Genomic DNA, 22,585 nt, shown 5'->3' on the forward strand with positions numbered 1-22,585 from the left:
GGGCGTGTAACGTAACCTGTTTACGTTACACCGCCGCAAGTTTACAGTGTTAGTGCCCGATCCACAAAGCACTTACCTGTAAACTTGCGGCGGTGTATCGTAAACACGTCCGGCGCAAGCCCGCCCAATTCAAATGGGGCGGGTACCATTTAAATTAGGCGCGCTCCCGCGCCGGACGTACTACGCATGCTCCGTTCGCAATTTTCCCGACGTGCTTTGCGACGTGTTTGTGAATCGCGACCTGCGTAACGTACTTACGCCGGAAAAAAAAATTCAAAAGCGACGCGGGAAAGACAGGCATACTTTAACATGGTGGAGTAATTATACACCATGTTAATAGCAGCCCTAACTTTGCGACGTGAAACTAAGACTTGCGCCGACGTAACGACGGGAAAAACCTTCGTGGATCGCCGTAACTGCTAATTTGCATACCCGACGCTGGAATACGACGCGAACTCCACCCAGCGGCGGCCGAGGTACTGCATCCTAAGATCCGACGGTGTAAGTCAATTACACCTGTCGGATCTAAGTGCTATCTATGCGTAACTGATTCTATCAATTAGGGTTGTCCCGATACCACTTTTTTAGGACCGAGTACGAGTACCGATACTTTTTTTTATGTACTCACCGATGCCGAATACCGATACTTTTTTTTAAATGTGTCCCCAAATGCAGCCATGTCCCCCACATATGCAGCCATGTCCCCCCACATATGCAGCCATGTCCCCCCACATATGCAGCCATGTCCCCAAACATATGCAGCCATGTCCCCAAACATATGCAGCCATGTCCCCAAACATATCCAGCCATGTCCCCAAACATATCCAGCCATGTCCCCAAACATATCCAGCCATGTCCCCCATATACGCAGCCATGTCCCCCCATATGCAGCCATGTCCCCCACATATCCAGCCATGTCCCCCCACATGCAGCCATGTCCCCAACATATGCAGCCATGTCCCCCCACATATCCAGCCATGTCCCCCATATACGCAGCCATGTCCCCAAACATATTGCAGCCATGTCCCCCACATGCAGCCATGTCCCCCCACATGCAGCCATGTCCCCCCACATGCAGCCATGTCCCCCCCATATCCAGCCATGTCCCCCGTATATACAGCCATGTCCCCCCCATATCCAGCAATGTCCCCCGTATATCCAGCCATGTCCCCCCTATATCCAGCAATGTCCCCCGTATATCCAGCCATGTCCCCCGTATATCCAGCCATGTCCCCCGTATATCCAGCAATGTCCCCCGTATATACAGCCATGTCCCCCGTATATACAGCCATGTCCCCCGTATATACAGCCATGTCCCCTGTATATACAGCCATGTCCCCCGTACCTACTGTGATGCCGCCGCTGCCACGTTAATCACAGCGCGGGGAACATTACAGCCAGCGTTCGTTTGAATAGCTGTTTTCCCCGCCGCGCATAGACACTCCACCTTGCTCGCGATTGGACAGATCCGTCCAAGGGGGAGTGTCTATGCGCGGCAGGGAAAACAGCTATTCAAACGAACGCTGGCTGTAATGTTCCCCACGCCGCGGTGATTAACGCGGCAGTGGCGGCGGTTGCGGCGGCGGTGGCGGGGGGGAAGTATTCTATTTTAGTATCGCCGGTATTAGCGGGAGTACGAGTACTCCCGCTAGTACTCGGTATCGGTCCCGATACCGATACTGGTATCGGTATTGGGACAACCCTACTATGAATCAGTCGCATTGATACTCTGAGAGATACGACGGCGTTTCAGAGAAACGCCGTCGTATCTCTTCTGTGAATCTGGCCCAATATTTTTTTATTTTTGCTATAATAAATATCCCCAAAAAATATATAAAAAACTATTTTTTTCCACAGTTTAGGCCGATATGTATTCTTCTACATATTTTTGGTAAAACAAAATCTCAATAAGTGTATATTGATTGGTTTGCGCAAAAGTTATAGCGTCTACAAAATAGGGGATACAGTTACGGCATTTTTATTATATTTTTTTTTTACTGGTAATGATGCGATCTGCGATTTTTATCGGTACTGCAACATTATGGCAGACACATCAGACACTAAACACTATTTTGGGACCATTGTCATTTATACAGCGACAGAGCTACAAATAGCCACTGATTACTGTATAAATGACACTGGCAGGGAAGGGGTTAAACACTAGGGCCCGGATTCACATACATTGGCGCATATTTATGCTGGCGTAGCGTATCTAATATACGCTATGCCGACGTAGCGCAGAGAGGCAAGCACCGAATTCACAAAGCACTTGCCTCCCAAACTGCGCTGGGTTCCCTCTGCGTAAGCCGGCGTAGGTGGAAGTGGGCATGAGCCATGCTAATGAGGCGCGACCCCATGCAAATGATGGGCCGAGCGCCAAAAAGATACGAATAACAAACGGCGCATGCACCGTCCCGTGGGCGCATCCCAGTGCGCATGCTCAGAATCTAGTCGGAAATACTGCCTAAGATTCGACGGATCACTGCCTACGACGTGAACGTAACCTACGCCTAGCCCTATTCACGTACTACGTAAACGACGTAAAATGCGACGGCTGTGTTCCCTGGTCTATACCTTAGCATGAGTTGCGCCTCATATATGGGGAATAACTTTACGCCGGACGTACGACTTACGCAAACCGCGTATATATTGCGCCGGGCGCAAGTACGTTCGTGAATCGGCGTATCTCCCTCATTTGCATATGTGCATTGAAAATCAATGGGATCGGCAAATGCGCCCAGCATAAATATGCGCCCACGATACGGCGGCGTAGGAAAGTTATATCGGTGGGATGAAGCCTATTTTCAGGCGTATCTAGTTATGTGGGCACGGCGCACAGATACGACGGCGCATATTTGCACTTACGCGGCGTATCTCGAGATACGTCGGTGTAAGTGCTTTGTGAATCCGGGCCTAGGGGGCGATCAAGGGGTTAAGTGTGTCCTAGGGTTGTGTTCTAACTGTAGGGGGATGATCTCAATACAACATGAGAGAGATAACTGCTCCCGATGGGAGCAGTAGATCCCTGTCATGTTGCTAGGCAGAACAGGGAAATGCCTTGTTTACATCTCCCCGTTCTGCCTCTCCGTGTCACAATCGCGGGCCGCCGGCGAACATTGCGGCAGCGTGCGCGTGCCCCGCTTGGCGGCAAATTCAAAGGGTTGTACAGGTACGTCCATTTGCCTGCCCGCGCCATTCTGCTGATGTAAATCGATCGGGAAGGGGTTAAATTGCATTTTCTAAGAAAGATCAAAAGAAAAAGCACGACCACAAAGTAGATGATTTGTAATAGTTAATGGGTAAAGGAGAACTTGAAATGAAAAAAAATTAAAAAATAAAAAAAAAACGTGCTGCAATGCGTGCATTTTATTCAGTAAACTTCCTTATCTGTAATAAAATATTCCCTAATTATGGATGATTACATGGGAAGGTGTGTCCCTCCCTCTGGCAATAGCCTCGTGGTTTGTCACTGTTTTAAAAGCACGCAGTTCATTCAAGGCTGCAATAAGAAAACTCCAATGAAAGTGCAGAGAGCAGAGGCTGGATTTCCCCTCCACAGTCTACAAAGACATCCCCACCACCACATCCTCTGCTGGAGTCTCAATAGTCACAGGCAGCTGGGCAGACAGCGAGTATGAAGAGCGTTATGAAAAGATTGACGAAATCCAACTGCACAAAGAAATCTAAAAACAAACATGTTTCTCCAACTGAGAAAGTTTGCCTTCTGTCTGGGTCAGACAAGCAGGAGAAAAAAAACACCAAAAGAATAAAATTGGAAGCCATAGACAATCCAAGACTGAGAGATGTAGCAGAAAAAGTTACCAGCGTACTCCAAAAATTATGCACATCGAAAAAAAAAAACGAAATTTAATTCCGACACAGAGCCTGAACTTTGGAAAGACGCAGGTAAGAAAGCAATGATCCCAAGATAAAGTTATCATTCATTGACCATTTTTTTGTTGTAAATACGTAGCACATGTTACTTTCCTGACTGGTAGTAATAGATAATACTCTAACATGAAGGTAGTTAGAAGTTAAAGGGTCAGTCCACCCAAAACTGATATTTCAATGTATGCTAGAGGCTAAAGAGTTAAAACATTTGGCAGCTTTATTCTACCTCTCAGGGATTCTGTTGGGAAAATCCGTGGGTTGCATTCTTGGGTTTTCATTATGGGCGTTATGAGGGTTTTCCACTCTGCCTGCTGGACGGAAAACACATTTTATATAGTGGGAAAAAAAACTAGGAGCTGAAACACACAAAGGCGGACAGGGTTACACAAAGCTTCCAGGTGGATGGGAACAAATTCGGAGAAATTATAGCGTGGAGATCTGGCTGTTTGTGTATCCAAGACACGTAAATAATAAGCAAGGGATCACCTCGCTTTTAAATAAAATATCCTTTTTGGCAATGGACTAACCCTTTAATTATAGAATACTACTACGTTTATTATTCATTTTTTTAAATGATTATTTTTTCAGCTATAGTATACACTATGTATTAAACACATATTTGTGACCAGAGCAGTTACTGTGTAGTGCGTTGACCACTTCACAACAGGGACCACTCATGTGGTCTTACTACAGGTAGCTAAATTGTAGAAAATGTCCCAATAAGGGAACCATGAAGGGGATTTTACTGGTACAACAGGAAGCAGTGGCGGCTGGTGCTCAACATTTTTGGGGGGTGCAAACAAACCGAAAATTCTGAAGAAAAACCCCTTCAATTGCAGCCTCACTGTGCCATCAAAAGCAGCCACTGTGACATCAAACAAAGCCACTGTGCCATCAAACGCAGCCACTGTTTCATCAAACGCAGTCACTGTGCCCATAAATTGCCACCACTGTGCCCATCAATTGCCGTCCATTGTGCCATCAAACGCAGCCACTGTGTCCATCAATCGCTGCCCACTGTGACTATAAAACGCAGCCACGGTGCCCATTAAACGCAGCCACTGTGCCATCAAACGCAGCCACTCTGTCATCAAATGCAGCCACTGTGCCCATCAATTGCCACCACTGTGCCCATCAAACGCAGCCACTGTGCAATCAAATGCAGCCACTGTGCCCATCAATTGCCGCCACTGTGCCCATCAAACGCAGCCACTGTGCCCATCAAACAAAGCCACTGTGCCAATTAATTGCCGCCACTGTGCCCATCAAACGCAGCCACTGTGCCATCAAATGGCGTCACTGTGCCATCAAATGCCGCCACTGTGCCATCAAATGCCGCCACTGGGCCAATCAAATTCAGCCACTGTGCCCATCAAATGCAGCCACTGTGCCCATCAAATGCAGCCACTGTGCCCCATCAAATGCTCCCACTGTGCCCCATCAAATGCTCCCACTGTGCCATCAAATGCTCCCACTGTGCCATATCAAATGCTGCCACTGTGCCATCAAATGCTCCCACTGGGCCCATCAAATGCTGCCAGTGTGCTCCCTGCCGCCATCTGCCCGGCACTTACCCTGTCTCGGTGGGGCAGCGGGTGACGGCGGCGAGCGGTGTCCTCCATGCTCCTCGATGTCTTCTCCCACCCTCTCTTCCCGTAATGGCAGCGATTAGTGATTTTTGACAGCACTGTGACATTACAGCGGACAGATCAGACACTTTTGACACTTTTTTTTGACTATTGATATTCATACATCGAGCAGAGCTAAAAATAGCCACTGATTACTGTATAAATGTCACTGGCAGGGAAGAGGTTAACACTAGGGGGCGATCAAGGGGTTAAGTGTGTTCCCTAGACGTGTTTCTAACTGTGAGGGGATGTGACTGACTAGAGGAGGAGCCAGATAGCTGTTCCTACTTAGTAGGAACAGACAATCTATTTCTCCTACCCTGTCAGAACAGGGATTTGTGTGTATACACACACACAAATCCCCGTTCCTGCGATCGCCAGCCACCCGCATTGGGTCCCCTATCGTGCAGTGTGCCTGCTATGGCTCTTAAAAGAACTGTCATACATATAAGGCGATTTGTGCATGAGAGCCATCCTGCCGCCGTATATGTACAGGAGATGGTCGGGAAGTGTTTTTTAATGTACCTGTGCTACCGTACCCAATACACATACCATACAGCATGCCACTTGCGTGGATGTAAGGCAAGGAGACCACTGCTACAATCGGACATACTGCCATGGACGCCTGTAATCTAGGTGGTCTATGGCTGGGACACGGCTTTACTGATTATATGGTCTAGCGACTAGGGGGATTCTATAAAGTGTCTGTTTGTCCTACACCCCAGGAATTAGGTGTATCTTACTATATATTGTATATATTGTACTTTATGCTACCAACTTTAACCCATAAGACACCCCGCAGCTGAGAATTGAATATGCAAGTGAATACTATCCATAATGAATATCTGATATTCTGGATGACAGTTTTCACACCCATTGCTCCTCTGATTGTTTTTTAAGCTATCTCTACAGTGCGTTAACACATACTAATACTTACCCTAAGCTCCTAAAGAAGCGAAATGGCGCAAAACATGTAGAGCTTCAATTTGCTACATCAACTTAAACCAAGCCTGCTCAGACATTAATGGGCGCAATACACTGGCGCACTGATTATGGATACAATGGGGCCCTGTTGGTGGTTGTTGATATTAATCCTGTAGTTTGGGTAGTATGCTATTGTGAGAATTTTAACTCGCACTATCATGTTTTAGTAAATTTGTAAAAAAATATATACTTTTTTAAAGACATTTGTGTATGTTGGTGCCTATAAAGTTAATAAGGGTTCACTAACAAATGTTGCTATACATTTTGGGATGTAGCACTGTTTTAACTATACTCAAATCCACAAAACCACCTTGTGAGGATGCAAATATCCCCAAAAGACAAAAATAAGATTAAAATAGCGTGCATCTTTAGTAACCTTGGGGAAAATCCTCAAAAAACCTGCCTAACTTAACTTTTAGCAGTTAAGTTACACTGGCGGAAAATTTCTACCTAAGTGCCCGATCCACAAAGCACTTACCTAGAAATTTTCGGCTGTGTAACTTAAGTGCCTCCGTCGCAAGGCGGTCTTCTCATCCAGGGGGCGATGACAATTTAAATGAGGCGCGCTCCCGCGCCGGACGTTCTGCGCATGCGTGTGACGTCATTTTTCCCGACGGGCAGCGCGCGAAATTACGTTACGTCGGGCTTTGTGGATTGCGACGGGACAATAAAGTTGCGTCGGGAAAAAAAAAAGTTACGCGCGAAAAATAAAATTTGAAATTTGAAAAAAATAGCGGCGATCGAAAAAAAGGTATGTTTTTACAAGGTGTTACTAGTTTACACCTTGTAAAAGCATCCCTAATTTTACGCATGCAAAACGTAAACTTACGCAGAAAACACAAAGCTGAAAAGCTTTGTGGATCTCCGTAAGTCCTCATTTGCATACGCTAGGCGGCATTTCGACACGAAATGCCCCCAGCGGCGGATGCGGTACTGCATCCTAAGATCCGACAGTGTAAGTCTCTTACAGATGTCGGATCTTCTGCCTATCTTTGGAAAACTGCTTCTGAGGATCAGTTCCAAAGATAGGCACAGGGATACGCAGGCTGAACAGCAGTTCCGCCTGCGTATCCCTTTTGAGGATTTGGCCCCAGAAGTCTGCCTTTATACCTATGTGTTGCAGTAGCCACCAGCAACATATATTAACGTACCTGTACAGTAGTTAATGTACCTGTGCTACAGTACCTAACACACATACCATACATTGTGGTGCACTCCATTATGAAAATAGTGCAGGGACATTCAGATGCACTGTCATTTAAAATGTATTGGGTGCTTTTGACACCTTAAAAAAAGACATGTGTTAAAACACGTGTACTATGGGATGCACATGGGATACTATGGGATGCACGTGTGTTAAAGGAACCTCTACCTGCAGTTTATTCAGAGGAAGCCAAAAAACTTTTATAAAGTTTGGGTCAGTTTGGTGCAACAGGGAAGAAAATTCCTTCATGATCCCCAAAACTGCAAAAAATCCTATTTTTTGAGTAGTTGGAGCTTGGAATAAATGTAATATATACATTAGATATACATTAGATGCTTTTAGAACATCATGTAGATGGAGACACTGCATACAATTTAAAGGGTAACTCCACTTTCGGGGGAAAAAAATTAGTAAATAAAAAAAATAATAATATAGCATATACAATTGCGACACAAGTCATAATTGAATGTTAATAAAAAAAACTTTTCTTTTTCAATCTGTAGCACGGTAATTTCCTGTAAAATGCAATGCTCTGATGCTCAATCGTGCCACCCCCTCGATATGTAATTTCTTGCTTGTATGATTGAGTAGAAAATATTGTTTTTAAAAAAATGTTTGCTCTTTTATTGCTTATATCACAAAAAACAAAACCCAGTGGTGAATAAATGCCACAAAAGACAAAATAAAGTGATATTTGTGTGAATAAAATTATAAAAAATAAATTTGGGTACAATGTAGCATGAGAGCACTGAAAGCTGAAAATTGGTCTGGGAAGGAAGGGGGTGACAGTGTCCAGTATTGAGGTGGTTAAAGCTGGCCAAAGATGGGTAGAATTTCAAACAAAAATTTTTAGAAAATAATGTTTTAAATGTGTGTGTTTTTCTAATAATTAGTGGGTTAAATCGAAGTTAATTTTCAACCACAGTGATGAGAACATTTGAACAAGCAGGATGGAAAATATTTCTCAAAGGAACACATTTTTAACAATGTTTGTGGTTTTCGTTCGTCACTTCATTCCAAAATCAAATGTTAAAAGCAAACAAAATCTTTTGAATGACATTTGAAAGTTCTGAGATTTTTTGGTCAAATTTTCTTAAGACTTTTCATTTATCCATTTCTGGCCAACGTAACACATGTTGCAGTGCCACAAGCAGCAGTTTTTTATTTATGTATTCATACAGTCTACTCTAATTTACTCAACTTTGATGAGATTCTAGCCTAACCTTTATTGATTACACAGCCTACCCAAGCTTATTCTACTTTGATGGCATTACTACTCTAACCTACTCTCTATTGATGATACAGTCTGCTCAAGTCTATTCTACTTTAATGAGATAGTCTACTCTACTTTGATGACACAGTCTACTCTAGTCTACTCTACTTTGATGAAACAGTCTACTCTAGTCTACTCTACTTTGATGACACAGTCTACTCTAGTCTACTCTACTTTGATGAAACAGTCTACTCTAGTCTACTGTACTTTGATGAGAGTCTAGTCTAGTCCACTCTACTTTGATGAAACAGTCTACTCTAGTCTACTCTACTTTGATGAAACAGTCTACTCTAGTCTACTCTACTTTGATGAGAGTCTAGTCTAGTCCACTCTACTTTGATGAAACAGTCTACTCTAGTCTACTCTACTTTGATGAAACAGTCTACTCTAGTCTACTCTACTTTGATGACACAGTCTACTCCAGTCTACTCTACTTTGATGAGAGTCTAGTCTAGTCCACTCTACTTTGATGAAACAGTCTACACTAGTCTACTCTACTTTGATGAGAGTCTAGTCTAGTCCACTCTACTTTGATGAAACAGTCTACACTAGTCTAATCTACTTTGATGAGAGTCTAGTCTAGTCCACTCTACTTTGATGAAACAGTCTACACTAGTCTACTCTACTTTGATGAGAGTCTAGTCTAGTCCACTCTACTTTGATGAAACAGTCTACTCTAGTTGTAGGGACAAAGATTGTCCTTCGGGTTCAAGTGGTTACTTGCAGGTCTGTAGTGGGCTTCTCTGAGTATCTGTGTTTGATTCTGTCAGTCAAAGTCACCGCTGTTATCTGCCCTGGACATGCGCATGGAGAATTCAAACACCACTGAGACAAGTTTTATACTTAGAACTCTGATTTGTATTCTTAAGGGTACAGCATTTATAATCAAATACATCGTATGAGGCGTATCATGGGGCCATGGAATTTGGCCAATTAACATACAGAAAAACAAGTTACTCCTCAAAATATTGATTAATCAACCGTGACTTCTACCTAGATACTAGTGTTGCTCACGAATATTCGTATTGCGAATATTCGGCTCGAATATGGCATATTCGAGTATTCGCGATATATTTCGAATTTCGCGGTGAATATTCGCAATTCCGAATATTCGCATTTTTTCAATTTGATTTTTAAAACAGATCACATCCTATCGACGTCTAAAAGCATTGCTGGTATGATTAGAGACCCTGGGCCGAGTAGCTAAGCTGAGGCGATCCTTTTATGTTGCCAAATTGAAAAAAAAAAATTGCGAATTTTCGCTATTGCGAATTTTCGCTATTGTGAATGCGAAAATGATTGCGAATTTTCGATAACTGTGGTAGGAGAACTCTGATTGTCTCTGATGCAAAAGGGGGGGGCTTTGTGTATGTTTCTGTTATGAATATTTGTATGTTTGATATTATTTTTTTTTGTAAGAAGGAAAAAATTGCGCATACCTTAAAAAAAAGGGGAGAATACAGCAGCAACTCAAAAATGTTATACAACATAAATTAATACAAGACAGAAAATGGAGTCGCTCTACAAGAATAAAAAATATGTCTAGTGACAAGACATGCTGGCAAATTATAAAATAAGCAAGCGCAAATAACTTGTGAAATACACAGTGAAACAAATATATAAAGAAATATAGTCCCAATAATAGAAAAATAATCTTTCATAAAAATGTCTTTGATATGTGAAGTGAAAAAAAGTCCAAAGCATGCAGCATGAACGTGTTCAATCTTCAAGGTGTTTGATTGACAAACGGCTGTGACAGATGGATAGAGTAAAGAATCACCACCAATGCAAAACACTTTTTTTATTTTCTATTGTAAAATATCAAGAATATTCTGAGTGCTCCTTCTGCATTTGCCGAATATTCGCAATTATTTTGTATTGTAAAATATCACGAATATTCTGAGCCAATCAGAATGCTCCTTCCGCATTTGCCGAATATTCGCAATTATTTTGTATTGTAAAATATCAAGAATATTCTGAGCCAATCAGAGTGCTCCTTCCGCATTTGCCGAATATTCGCAATTATTTTGTATTGTAAAATATCAAGAATATTCTGAGCCAATCAGAGTGCTCCTTCCGCATTTGCCGAATATTCGCAATTATTTTGTATTGTAAAATATCACGAATATTCTGAGCCAATCAGAGTGCTCCTACAGCATTTGTCGAAATTGCGCAGTAAATATCGCATTTGCATTTTGCGAAATTTCGAAAAAATATCAAGAATATTCTGAGCCAATCAGAGTGCTCCTACCGCAGTTATCGAAAATTCGCAATTATTTTCGCATTCGCAATAGCGAAAATTCGCAATCATTTCATTTCGATAAAATATCACGAATATTCGAATTTAGCGAATATATCTCGAATATTCGACTATATATTCGAGATATTTCGCGAAATCGAATATGGCATATTCTGCTCAACACTACTAGATACTTGTTTGTTGATTCTGCTTATTTACTCAATAGTGGTCAGTTTCAAATGTCACGCCACCATTGGAAATCCCCGAATCATTATCCCTTGAATCAATACGCACTGTCAGCAGTATGAAAGTCTATTCTCACTAATCTTGCCTCAAAACACATTTTCGCTATCATTCTCTAAAATGAATGCTATATGATCAAGATGGAGTAGGTATTGTTCAATTATAATCCCAACACTAGTCTACTCTACTTTGATGAGAGTCTAGTCTAGTCCACTCTACTTTGATGAGACAGTTTACTCTAGTCAACTCTACTGAGACAGCCTACTTTAGCCTATTCTACTTTGATGAGACAGTCTACTCTAGTCAACTCTACTGCGACAGCCTACTTTAGCCTATTCTACTTTCATGAGGCAGTCTACTCTAGTCAACTCTACTGAGACAGCTTACTTTAGCCTATTCTACTTTGATGAGACAGTCTACTCTAGTCAACTCTACTGAGACAGCCTACTCTAGCCTATTCTACTTTGATGAGACAGTCTACTCTAGTCAACTCTACTTTAATGAGACAGTCTACTCTAGTCTACTCAAACCTATTCTACTGTAATAAGATCGTCTACTCTACTTTGATGAGACAGTCTACTCTAGTCTACTCTACTTTGTTAAGAATCTAGTCTAGTCCACACTAATTTGATGAGACAGTCTATCCTAGCCTATCCAAGTTCAATGAGACAGTCTAATGTATACTACTATTCTTTGATGAGACACCCTACCCTATTCTAATTTATGACACAGGCAAGACTTTAATTACTCAAAGGAAACAGCCTTACCAAAGTTGATGCATCTGTGTCCTGCATCATGAGCTGGCTTTAAGGGCAGAAGAGAGACTAATTGTATTAATTTACAGACTAAATACGAATTTGTTCATCATAATGTGTTTGGACATTTTGAGGAACAGAAAAAAAGCAATTACTGTATGTCCTTAAACATCCAAGTTCTGTTATGATACTAGGTAGCCATTAGGCAGAACATGCTCAGAGAGAGATTGGGGGGCTAGATTAAGAAGAACAAGTAACCCTGAGCCAACATCTGGGTGTGTGACTAAATACTACCAAGCTTGCTAAAGCAATTATATGCTACTGACTCATAAGGAGACCCAGCTGCACAATGTAAAGGCGAGATTTTCTGTTTTAGGAAGACAGGTCTGATTTATGTTGACAAACTCTGAGGAATTGACAGCAGCCCAAAAAACACTACCAGTAAGTGGTATGGAATATGTCAGAATAGTAGTTCTGTCAGACATTCTGTTGCAGTCAGAATTATTACATCATGAGCTGCGGTGGCTCAACGCGATTGGCACTGCGCTGACAAGCCATTCACCTCTGCAGCTAGAGGTTCGGATCCCGGTCTCAGCTACATGTGAATTGAGTTTGGTGGTCTCAGCCCGGCTCCCGGTGGGTGTGCCCACCCCCCTCCCACAAAAACCACCACACTTACACGCACTCGAAATTGGGTTAACATGCACGCACTTTGACCACGCGGTCTCTAAAAAGAGAGGCGAAGGACTAACGGGGCTGGTTGAGCGGGCTAGATCCTCTCACTCCCTTATAGGGAGTCCCTCTGCCCCGTTGGGCTTCAAAGCGGAGCAGATAGGGCGGGCTGTGTGGGAGGACCCCCTCACACACCCACCATTGCCACCCGGGGCATGGAGAAAGGTGGCAGATTGCCTCTGGGGGAGGCCTGCCTACTCCCAACTCCTGCAGTCCGGCTCCTCTCTCTCGAGTACACGCACAAAATACACTTTAAAAGAAAAAAAAAAAAAAAAAGAATTATTACATCATTATGGTGACTAAATCTCCCCGGGTGCAAAACACCTCTTTTAGCAAAGTGGGGAAGGGTTTTAATTGCATTCTGTCTCCCTACAATATAGTTTCCCCTTCACGTCCTGTCCCTGCGACACCTTGTGTGTCAGTGTGTGACATGGTATCACAAGGACAGCAACAATAGCCTCACAGTAGTCACCCGCCCCCCCCCCCCCCCATGCATCCAGAACTGAAAGGATTTTCTTTTTGCCTGTAGTTGGACTTTAAACACATATTCTAGTAAGGTTTGCTCATAGGAAACCAAAATTGCACTGGTAACCTCAAAGACTGTGTAGCGCCCCCTTTGCTTTCAAAAAGAGCACTACGCTAAAGTTAGTGGGAGAATGAGAGAGGTAAGTTGCTCTCATTCTTAATTTAGTTAAATTTGGCTGTCGCTAAATTCTGGATTGTCCTGTGGGTCAGTCTGTGTGTCCAGAGATATGGTCTCATCTCTGGGGGGGCAGATGGCGATAGAGGGGATCCAGGCGGAACCACTTCTTCCCAGCAGCCAATGAGAGGAGTTGAGCCTCGCTGTGCATGATGGGAGGGGGTATTTCTGTGGCGGAGGCCGTTGTTCTTGGTTCTTCGCAGGTTCCTGGTTCCAGGTGCGGCACCCACCTTTAGGGTGTGCGCATGTCAGGTCACCTGTGGCCAGGTGACAAGTGCACCCTGTAGGGGTCAGGGATGCACCGCAGGGAAGTGAACCCTATAGCCGACTACTGCTGGCAGGGAGGAAGCGTGACCCAAGATCACCCAGGGCGCGGAGTCTAAGACCCAGTTTTGTATTCACCAGAGCCCTTGGTGGTAGGGATGGTCTTGGCCGCAACTGGGTCCAGGTCGCGTTCCCGGGATTCCTCAGGTCACACTCCGCAGGGAGAAGGGGGAAGCAGCCAGCAAACAGTGGTGATGGACAGGCCGAGGTCAGGGCAACAGGCAGACAAGGATAACCGTGGAACATGCAAATAGTCAGGGGCACAGGCAGACAGGGAAGTCGGGGACAAGCCAAAACGGTACACGGAAGATGATCGTAGCACTCTGCAACCAGGAACTAGCAATACACTGCAGACAGGAACTGAGCATTGGAACACTGTTGAACAGCACTGCAGACCTGTAGAGCAAAGGTTAATATAGGCTTCCTGGGATGGACTAGGGTGGAGCCATACAGGAAGAGGAAGTGATAAGAAGGGAAACCAGAACAGGATCTGCCTCTAATGAACACATGGAGATCAGGTAGGCAGACAGACATGATGCATATTCATGACAGTACCCTCCCTCTTACGAGGCCTCCCCCTTCCCTGCCTGGGTCCGGGTTTAGAGGGAAACTTCAGATGAAAATTCTTCAATAGACGAGGTGCAAAGACCTCTGATGCAGGAACCCAAGACCTCTCCTCAGGACCAAAGCCTTTCCAATGAACAAGGTACTGAAGAGCGCCTCTACAGAGTCGGGAATCCAGTACTTGACTGACCTCATATTCCTGATTCTCCTCAGAGACTGGTGCCGTGGTGGGGAGAGGACGAGAGAACCTATTAAGGACTAAAGGCTTCAGAAGGGAAACATGGAAGGAGTTAGAGATTTTGAGGTTTTTGGGAATCTGAAGCTTGAAACAAACTGGATTCAGCTTAGCCATTATGGTGTATGGACCAATGAATCTTGGAGCAAACTTCAGAGAAGGAACTCGGAGCTTGATGTTTCTGGTGGAGAGCCAGACTTTGTCCCCTGGTTGAAGAGAAGGCGGTTTACGCCTGCGGCGATCAGCAAAGCCTTTGAATTTGTCGGCAGCTGCCCGGAGGGAATCATGGACGTCGCTCCAGATGGAATTGAATGACTCTTGAGCTGAAGCCAAAGCTGGGATATCCAGAGAACAGGTCATGGGAAGTGGAAGTTGAGGATGTCTTCCATAAACTGAGAAAAAGGGTGTTCTCTGCGAACTGGTATTCACATGATTGTTATGGGAAAATTCCGCCCATGGAAGTAGAGAGGACCAATTGTCATGATGAGCGGAGACTAAGGTACGAAGAAAAACCTCTAACTCCTGATTAACCCTCTCCGTCTGCCCATTGGATTGAGGATGGTAAGAAGAGGAAAAATCCAAAGCAATATTGAGGGATTTGCAAAAGGCTCTCCAAAAACGAGACGTGAATTGAACACCCCTGTCCGAAACAATATGAGAAGGAACCCCATGAAGACGGAAAATCTCTCGAACAAAAATGGGGACCAAAGCAGGAGCAGAAGGCAGACCAGGAAGGGGAACAAAATGTGCCATTTTGGAGAACCGATCGACTACCACCCAAATGACCGTATTACCGTCAGACAGTGGAAGATCGGTGATAAAATCCATGGCAATGTGAGCCCAGGGCTCCTTGGGAATGGGCAAGGGCATGAGGAGACCAGCAGGAGCTTGTGTAGAGGATTTGAACTGAGCACAGACATGACAAGCCTTGACATAGTCTTTAACCTCTGAGCGGAGATTTGGCCACCAATAGTGACGACTAATGAGTAGGAAGGACCGGAGGAAACCAGCATGGCCCGCCACCTTGGAATCATGTCCCCAACGAAGGATCTTGGCTCTTAGCTCAGTGGGGACAAAGGTCTTACCAGGAGGAATTTTTGAGTCCAGGGTGGTAGAATGGGCAACAATGCATGAAGTTGGAATGATCGGCTCAGGTTCAAGAGTGAGATCTTCGTCCAAGGTGTCAAAGGATCTAGAAAGCGCATCAGCCCGACCGTTGCAGGAACCAGGTTTGTATGTAATCGTGAAACTGAAACGGGAAAAGAAGAGACTCCACCTGGCCTGTCTGGGATTCAGACGTTTAGCATTCTGTAAGTACTGTAGATTCTTGTGATCGGTGAAGATCGTTATGGAGTGAGGAGAACCCTCCAAAAGATGACGCCACTCTTCTAGCGCCAATTTAATTGCGAGAAGTTCCCGGTCACCGATGGCATAATTTCTCTCTGCCTGAGAAAATTTTTTGGAAAAGAACGCACATGGTTGACGTCTCTTCTCAAAAAGTTGAAGAAGCACCGCTCCCACTCCCACAGAAGAAGCGTCCACTTCAATAAAGAATGCCTCCTCAGGGTTTGGTCTCCTCAAAAGAGGTCCAGAGACGAAGGCCTGTTTCAGATCGTGAAACGCAGAGACAGCTTCGGGAGGCCAGTCTTTGGCATTAGCACCCTTCTTGGTCAAAGCGATAATAGGCGCGGCAATGGAAGAATAATTCCTGATGAACTGCCTATAATAATTTGTGAAACCAAGAAAGCGCTGTGTGGCCTTGAGGCTAGCAGGAAGAGGCCAATTGGTAATGGCTAAGACCTTCCCAGGCTAAAGCTTCACCGGAAAGGAGGGAAATAATATAGGCTACCTTTGCCCGATCAGACAAGAAGTTTTGAGGCTGTAGTTCAAAATGGATGGTGCACTGGCTAAGAAACCCCCTGCAGGCCTTGGAGTCTCCAGAAAAACGGACTGGAGGTGGTAGCTTCAGTGAATGCGACTCTGCGACTGGTGCGACGGGCGCAGCCGCTGCCGCTGGTTGTACTTGGGGTTGTAGATTCGGGGCTCCCAACGAGGTCTGAAGCTGATCAAAGCGGGAAGCCAGATCCTGAAGGAAACGCATCACCTGAGCCTGATTAGCTTCATGCGTCTCGAGTCTGTGAACAACGCCCTGTAATGGGTCATCTGCAGGAAGCGGCACGTCGGCCGGGTTCATGGCTGTTCAAACTGTCAGGTCACCTGTGGCCAGGTGACAAGTGCACCCTGTAGGGGTCAGGGATGCACCGCAGGGAAGTGAACCCTATAGCCGACTACTGCTGGCAGGGAGGAAGCGTGACCCAAGATCACCCAGGGCGCGGAGTCTAAGACCCAGTTTTGTATTCACCAGAGCCCTTGGTGGTAGGGATGGTCTTGGCCGCAACTGGGTCCAGGTCGCGTTCCCGGGATTCCTCAGGTCACACTCCGCAGGGAGAAGGGGGAAGCAGCCAGCAAACAGTGGTGATGGACAGGCCGAGGTCAGGGCAACAGGCAGACAAGGATAACCGTGGAACATGCAAATAGTCAGGGGCACAGGCAGACAGGGAAGTCGGGGACAAGCCAAAACGGTACACGGAAGATGATCGTAGCACTCTGCAACCAGGAACTAGCAATACACTGCAGACAGGAACTGAGCATTGGAACACTGTTGAACAGCACTGCAGACCTGTAGAGCAAAGGTTAATATAGGCTTCCTGGGATGGACTAGGGTGGAGCCATACAGGAAGAGGAAGTGATAAGAAGGGAAACCAGAACAGGATCTGCCTCTAATGAACACATGGAGATCAGGTAGGCAGACAGACATGATGCATATTCATGACAGCGCACTTCGCGGGCCCCACCACTATGGCCTACCTGGCCTGGAGTCGCGCGCAACGCAGAGTTCCAGACTCGGGGCCCTTCTGGCCTGGAGCAACTGATGCCACAAAGGGGCCCCAGTGACTTACTGGGTCCAGAGATATGCCTGTGGCTGTGGCAGAGGTTTCATCTGACATCCTAATCTAATCAGAGCCAGGTCTGTGGCAGAGGCCTGTTTCTCCCAGCAACCTTAAAGTGGCACTCCGGCTGCCAGGCCTGTGGCAGAGGTCTGTCCGGGGGCACTTCACCCACTCTGGCTGGAGTGGCGACGAACTGTGTTACTGCAGAAAGCAGGATTGCTTTCCTACTATCCAAAGCCTGATACCGCAAAGTTCCTTTACTTCATCAACCTTTCCTGTCTACCTCAAGTTGATGTTGGTCATGTTGGGCCAAGAAAATAAAGCATTCAGAAAACCTTATCTACGAATTGGACATTCGCTTATTGCTCTACTCACTACCTTCACCCCCTAGACAACACATAGAGGTAACTTAAGACGCCGATCCGAAAACAATCAGCGGCTCCTCAGGGGGTAGCGCTACAACTGTTACTAAAGAGATATGTTGTCTGTGTTTGTTTTCACTCCTGAAAATTTTAGCTGAAACAGAAGTCATCTGATGGATCTAACATTGGACTGTGCTGACAATAATGTTAACAGTGTGTAATGAATCTCTGAAACAAGTACAGCTTGAAAAACCACAATGTACTGTAAACATAATGTAATTAAAATCAATTATAAACACAACCTAGACATAAACTTGAGAGTAGCAGGAAAACCTAAAATCTATCAAGTGATGTAAATAACACAAGTTCGTCATCAAAAATTCAAACAGTTCCAACCTTGCAGCTTAGCTTTGAAGGAGTAGAGCACTCAATTCACTAAAAGAGAAAGAGCAAAAGTATTGCACTTACAATTAAAGCGGGTTTAGTTGACATTACGGCATTCAATGCCAACTCTCGGTCCCAGTGCTCATGGTCTCCAGGATTGAACTGGACATTTGGGCCCGGATTCAGAAAGACTTACGACGGGCGTATCAGTAGAAACGCCGTCGTAAGTCCGAATCCGCGTATGCTCAAACTGAGATATGCTTAAATGTTGCTAAGATACGACCGGCGTAAGTCTCCTACCCCGTCGTATCTTAACTGCATATTTACGCTGGCCGCTAGGGGCGTGTATGCAGATTTACGCCTAGAATATTTAAATCAGCTAGATACGCCTATTCACGAACGTACGCCCGGCCGTCGCAGTACAGATACGCCGTTTACATAAGGCTTTTTCCGGCGTAAAGTTACCCCTGCTATATGAGGCGCAGCCAATGTTAAGTATGGACGTCGGGCCATCGTCAAATTTTCCGTCGATTACGTTGTTTGCGTAAGTCGTTCGCGAATAGGGCTGGCGTAATTTATGTTCACGTCGAAAGCATTGGCTTTTTGCGGGTTAATTTGGAGCATGCGCACTGGGATACTTTCACGGACGGCGCATGCGCCGTTCGTAAAAAGCGGCATTTACGTGGGGTCACAATGATTTTGCATAAAACACGCCCACATCTTCCACATTTAAATTAGGCGGGCTTACGCCGGCCAATTTACGCTACGCCGCCACAACTTACGGAGCAAGTAATTTGTGAATAATGCACTTGCCTGTCAAAGTTGCGGAGGTGTAGCATAAATAGGATACGCTATGCCCGCACAGAGTTACGCGCTCCCTTCCTGAATCTGGCCCTTGAAGTGTAATGACCTCTCCTGTGTATCCATCTCCTTCCACAGGATGTCCTTCAGAAATGTCCACCTCCCGCTGCACACATCATGTGATTAGGGTAAGATTATTCGATTTTCAAAATGAAATGCAGGGACACCCTACAGACCACAGCAATTTTTAACAACACTCTCCAAAATTGCAACCCCATTGCAACCCCATCTCCTGAGTGGCTCCCACTGAGTGCAGGATGGGGACAATGGAGATGCAGATGCCTGGGTGCAGTGCAGATGACAACACCCCTACTGTATGATCTCCCAGCAGGTAAGAGAGGCGGAGCCAGTTACCGTGTGCAGGGAGGTACTAGAGCTGACTAGGTGCTTCAGGTTAATAAAGCAACAAAATTAAGACATGTGGAAGATGGTGAAGCTTTTAAGGAGGTGGGGAGAAGATGGGGGCAGTGGAAGGGGGGAGGGGGGTTGCATGCAGAGGTCAGAGCTGAAGAGGGCTGAAAGTGAGATGTGGATAGGAGATGCAGAGATAAGTAGCTGTAGAAGAAGACTGAACTCTGCACTCTGTATGTAGCGCACCCCTGAACTCTGCACTCTGTGTGTAGCGCACCCCTGAACTCTGCACTCTGTGTGCACCCTCCCTGAACTCTGTACTCTGTACGTAATGCTCTCCTGTTATTTCATGTTCCTTTAAGACTCTCCAACTGTTAGTGAAATTTGACCACACCAGGCCCGGACTGGCCATAGGGCACACCGGGCATATGCCCGGTGGGCCTCGGCAGCCAGGCCGACAGTTAACATGTCCCCATGCTCAGCTGCTTGGCCGGCCTCTCTGCGCTAAAATCGCGGCCGAATTCGCGGCCGATTTCCGCGGAGACGGCCGCATTTCTATTAGGCAGGTGTCCGGCCGGGTCCCCCCCCACACTCTGAGGCAGCGTCTGGGCTTCTCCCTGTGCTGGCATGGCTGCGCCGCTCACCACGGCAGGCTCCACAGCCGCCTCCACGGCCGCCGGCCAGCCTTCTGTTCTAGGCTTAGAAGGAAGGAGCAAGAAGGGCTTCAATACGTCAGGCCGGTCATGTGACTGTGAAGGGGGAGGATCTGCTGGAGGAGGCCTGGTGTCTTAAAGGGAGCTCGACGTCTAGAAAGGTAAGTGACACAGTATGGCAGCCTGCCAATGTTTTTTTTTTTTTTTTTTAATAGCTTGCCTGTCAATGTTTTTAATAAGCAGTTAAATAAAAATGCCTAAACGACCCTGAAATCTGATTGGCAGCTGTGGAGAAATACCTCCTGCTAGTAAATATATATTTAATTTCATTGATATCATGAGACTTTCAGACTTCATCAGCTTCTTCTTGCTAGTTGGATCACTAGCAAGAAGAAGCTGATAAAGTCTGCCAGTCTCATGATATCAATGAAATTATATATATATTTACTAGCAGGAGGTATTTCTCCACAGCTGCCAATCAGAACTTGCTACTATCACACTGGATCGGTGCGCTGTCGGCGGTAAAACGCCGCTGTTATTAGCGGCGCTTTACTGTCCTTTTTGTGGCGTTATTCGGCCGCTAGCGGGGCACTTTTAACCACCGCTATCAGCCAAAAAAGGGTTAAAACCGCCAATGGGCAGGAGCGCTTTAGGAGCGGTGGATACACCGCTCCTACAGCGCCTCAAAAGATGCAGCTGGCAGGACTTTTTTGAGCGTGCTTCCAGCACACCGCTACAGTGTGAAAGCCCTGGGAGACGCTTTTTCAGGGCGCTTTGCAGGCGCTATTTTTAGCTCTTTAGCGCCCTCAAAGCACCCCAGTGTGAAAGAAGCCTAAGTGCAGAATCATGAAATCTGGTTGTTACAGGTTACGAAACTCTCCAAACCAACCAGCAATGCTCTTGTACCCCTTTCACACTGGGTTACTTTGCAGGCACTATACCGCTAAAACTAGCACCTGCAAAGCGCCCTGAAAGAGCCGTTCCTTTCACTCCAATGTGAAAGCCAGAGGGCTTTCACACTGGAGCGGTGCACTGCCACTCCTTACAGCGCCTCAAAGATGCTGCTAGCAGGACACCGCTCCTAAAGTTCCCTTGACCATTGAAATCAAAGGGGCAGCGCTTTGCGGCCGGTTTTAACCCTTCCGCGGCCGCTAGCGGGGGTTAAAAGCACCCTACTAGCACTTTTCAGGCACTATTTTTAGTTCTAAAACGCCTGAAAAGGGCTGAAAAGCGCCTCTAGTGTAAAAGGGGCAAAGTGATGGTGTCAGAGATTGTGTGAGATAAGGACAGTTCTTGTACCCAAAAGGCGTCCTGCATTCACATTGGGCCGATTTGGCATGCGATTTGACATGTCAAATCGCATACCAAATCAGCGGCTATAGCCGGCAATAGCACTGTCCGAATCAGTGTGTCATCGACTTTGCAGCGCCGCACCAATTCCCAAAAGAAGTTCCTGTACTACTTTTGCCGACTTCGGGGGCAATTTGAATAGACAAATCTTCCCCCAAAGTCAGACTGCATTGCCGGTTTGAAATTGTGCGAGTTCATCTGAACTCGCATGATTTCAAACCGGCAATGCAATGCAGTCCGACTTTGGGACACCTTTTGGGTATATATATATATATATATATATATATATATTATATATACACACACACATACATATACACACATATATATACCCCCTCCCACCGCCGCCTTCACCAGGCTCTCCTGTGTGAGTGGGCAACCCAGTAAGGATGCAACTGGTGGCATCCAGCTCTAGGCACACAGTGAGAGGAACTGATCTTATTCCTCTTACCTTGTGACGTCAGAAACAAGGAGCGAGGGTTTAGTCACTTCCTGTTCTGGCTCTTTGGTTACCTGGCCATTACCGATCAGACTGATTGGCTCCATTGGAGGCCAGAGGACAGATTTGATGTCTAATAGACCCCAGATCTCTCCATAAAAGAGGAACTGTCACGGCCCATGCTATTACAAGGGATGTTGTTCATGCCTTTGTAATGCCATTTTAACAGCAATATAGTTGATCAAAAAAAAAAAGTTGAAAAAATGACAAAAGGAAAAATAAATAAATGCCAATAGCACCACACATGTAAGGTATCGCCGCAAACATAGTGAGAGCAATCATTCTAGCACCAGACCTCCTGTGTAACTCTAAACTGGTAACTGTAAAGACTTTAAAAGCGTTGCCTATGGAGATTTATAGGTACTGTAATTTGGCCGTGTTCAATAGGCGGACGCAGGGAAA

General features: G+C 45.6%; 1 protein-coding gene across 1 annotated transcript in view; it reads left to right on the forward strand.

Annotated features, from left to right (window-relative positions):
• Window positions 1-3,455: 3,455 nt before the first annotated feature.
• LOC120921112 overlaps window positions 3,456-22,585 on the forward strand; it is a 72,162-nt gene continuing 53,032 nt past the window's right edge. The window contains exon 1 of the mRNA XM_040333775.1: window positions 3,456-3,906. The gene's annotated coding sequence lies outside the window, so the exon portion shown is untranslated. The remainder of the gene's footprint in view (window positions 3,907-22,585) is intronic.

Source organism: Rana temporaria, chromosome 13 (assembly GCF_905171775.1).
Source record: "Rana temporaria chromosome 13, aRanTem1.1, whole genome shotgun sequence".
Taxonomy (NCBI): domain Eukaryota; kingdom Metazoa; phylum Chordata; class Amphibia; order Anura; family Ranidae; genus Rana; species Rana temporaria.